This window comes from Aegilops tauschii, chromosome 4 (assembly GCF_002575655.3).
Source record: "Aegilops tauschii subsp. strangulata cultivar AL8/78 chromosome 4, Aet v6.0, whole genome shotgun sequence".
NCBI lineage: Eukaryota > Viridiplantae > Streptophyta > Magnoliopsida > Poales > Poaceae > Aegilops > Aegilops tauschii.
In genome coordinates this window covers 495,858,504-495,861,738 of record NC_053038.3, presented here as the reverse complement: position 1 = coordinate 495,861,738, position 3,235 = coordinate 495,858,504, and positions in this window count along the sequence as shown.

Genomic DNA, 3,235 nt, shown 5'->3' with positions numbered 1-3,235 from the left:
AACCCTAGTCCTTAATGTTCTGGTAAGGTTTTCGTCTGTTCAAACCGATAGAAATTTGCCTCCATGTATTCTCAATTTCTCATGCTCCGAAGCTTCTCATGCGTCATGTAGTTACTCCTTACTGTTTGTTATTCTATCCTTCTGCTAGAAATTGTACTTCGGATGAAATATCTTTTAACATTTTATAAGGCAGTGTTGCAAGTTGTGGCTATCATTAAGGATCTCTGTCATACCTGAATATGCAAAAAAAAAGGCAGTTTTGGTGATATTTTTATGATTCACCTACTCCAAAGAGGATTACAGAGTTTGAATAGAAACTGTTGACCTTTTCTAACTATGCATAGACTATGCCAATGGTTCTTTAAGACCATTTTTGAAACAGGAGCACACAAGATTTAAAGATTTACCGGAGTGTGTAAGCAAAGCTTGGGATGGACATGGTAGTACACAAAGTTACAACAAACTGAACAGCACTGCCAGCGCCGTCCATCCAGGTGTGGCTTGGAGTGTATTGCTTCTTATAATTCACCCATAAACGATGAAATTGCAATGTGCTTACTATGTATGCTGATCATTTATACACAAAGTTACAACAGACTGGACAGCACTGCTAGCGCCGTCCATCCAGGTGTGGCTTGGAGTCTATTGCTTCTTATAATTTACCCATAAACGATGAAATTGCCATGTGCTTGCTATGTATGCTGATCATTTAATCAAAGTAATTACATCACATTTTGCTTCATGCATTTTTTGTTCATATATGTGCGCTGAAGACCACAGAATGTACCAGTGGTAGAATCAGTTTCCAGCCCAACGAAACATATAGTAAGAGTTGTGATAGTCAGGGTATACTACTCTTCAGGGCGTTTATAAAACATTGTTTCTACTTGTTTCTGGATTATTTTATACTTACAGATTCATATTTTCTACCAAGGTCAGGTTCCCTAGTTTTCTGAGCACCTTTTGCAGCAATAACTTGTGTTGGTTGCTGATAATTGGCCTGCCTATATGAAGTATAATTTTTGTACAATCCACATTATGATTGGTTGGTTTTCCAACAATACATATATAGTCCTACTTCCTTAAGGTATTCTTTGTACTATATTCAGATATGAAATTGGTCCTATGGATAATGGTAACAACACTTGTTTGTACAAAATGCTGATATAAAAGATTGTTCTGGATAATGGTCTTGCAGTACAAGTAAGTTGACGGGTACTATCTCATACTCCCTCCGTCCTATAATATAAGAGTGTTTTTGACACATCTCATACTAGAATTTATAGCATGGCCTTTTAGTAGATGGTTTAAGGACATCCAGGAAAAAAACGGGGATGGACATATCCTGCAAGGAAGTAAAGAGTATTCTTCTAGGAATTCCTGCCCTGAGTATGTTCTTTAGCTGCATTATTATTTCTGGTGCATGGTGTCTTTTCTCTAATTTTTGTCGGAATTATTTCTGTGGAAAAACATGTAGCGCAGAAAAATCATTGTCATGTGATATGTGATTGAGTCAACTGAACACGTGACAATTTTTTAGTCTGTTATGAAAGGGTCGGGCTAAAACTTGCCATTTCAAAAAAATCTGGCCAGTTCACATGCTCTGCTGCCGACGAGTCATCTTCCTTTTGTTGGTCAAAATATATCCTTGGAGAATATAAAGTATGCTTCCTGATACTAGAAATATTGAATTTTACTGAGCAATTCATCATCTTCCCTATGGCAGGCAGGGAAGGGGTATCCAAGTTGGACAACGCTAGACCTGAATCTTCTGGAAAGCTTCCAGATGAGGTTCGTCCACAAACTGCACTTGCATCATTTGGGTAAAATTAATGCAAGTCCTGATAGTTCACCACAAGCCATCAACATTTGTTATTTAGCCTGTATAATTCGAGGTGAGCCTGGAGATTGGAAGATCTAGGAACATGTTGAATAACAAAAGAGCTAAACTAGAAGATAAATCCCCAATTTCCAGAAGGATAGGTGCCACAACAGAACGAGAGCTGTGGCAAGTGTTCTAGAGGTCTACTACCTCCAGGCAATATTCCTAAAAAAAGTTAAATTCCTCAAAGAAAAACTCCAGGCAGTCCATCTCCACGACGATGTTGGCCAGTCCTAGTTTTGCAAGAATAACACCATCGCGCAAAGAGAGCGCTTTGGCAATCAGAGGATTCGTGACACCGTCATGATGCTTACACCAGGCCCCTAGAAACCTTGTCGAAGAACGAGCAACAAGACCCCCTTTCTCCAGAATGCTATCAATGCCAGCATCCGTGTTAATTTTCACAGAATCAACATCGGCGGTGTGATAATATCATATTTTGACTTAAGCAACGAAGGAACAGAGCTCCATTTATTATTCTACCAGCTGATGTTAGAAACTTGTCGCAGATACATTTGAAAGAGGAAATCTTTGGCAATGGGTGACATGTCGCCCGGTTGTTAGTTTGCTGCATTGCTCTACTTGATACTTTTATTAGAGAAACGACAATTAGTGAAAAACTTTGTAAAGAGTATGCATGCCCTCGTATGTGGCGACTGTTGTTGTGATGCTACCGATGTTCCATGGAAGCCGAGCGAGGGTTGGGCCCCTTTGGTGTTGAGGCTGGAGAATGGATGATGCTGGAGGTTTGTGTTTCGCCAGGATCGATTTAAGTGTTGTTGGAAGGGACCTGGCTAGCGAGCGCCTGGGCGCTCGTTCGCAAGATCGAGCACACCTGCTGTTTTGGGAAAGAGGAAAAGAATCTGGAGATACGCCAGAAAAAGGAAAGAACAGAGGGCACATGGCCCCCTCGCATCGTGTCGCGCACGCCCACCTGACCGTGCGCCCTATCTGGCCCCCCTCTCCGCTCCTTTTCTTGGTTGCCAACGCCAAGTCCCCAGTCCTCCAGTCGTCCTTCCCCTCCTCGTCCCACCTAACCCTCTCATGAATCCTCTGTCCTTAAGATCTTACTACTAGTAAAAGCTTGGCAACCATGGCGCCTTGAACAAAGCTTCTTTCCCTCCCCAAAATGCGCCGATCAAATTGCAGCAAAAAACATGTGACAAAACACACCCCTCTCCATCCCTTCCCCATCCTCTCTTTTTCACCTTTTTAATTACAGGGAATACTTGAACAACATAAAAGAAATAGGTTGATGATCAGTAAAAACTTGATTTGGCTCTTTTCACACATATAGATAAGCAATTGGACAAAAACACAATTCCCTGCAAGAACTTGAAAAGAAAGCTATCA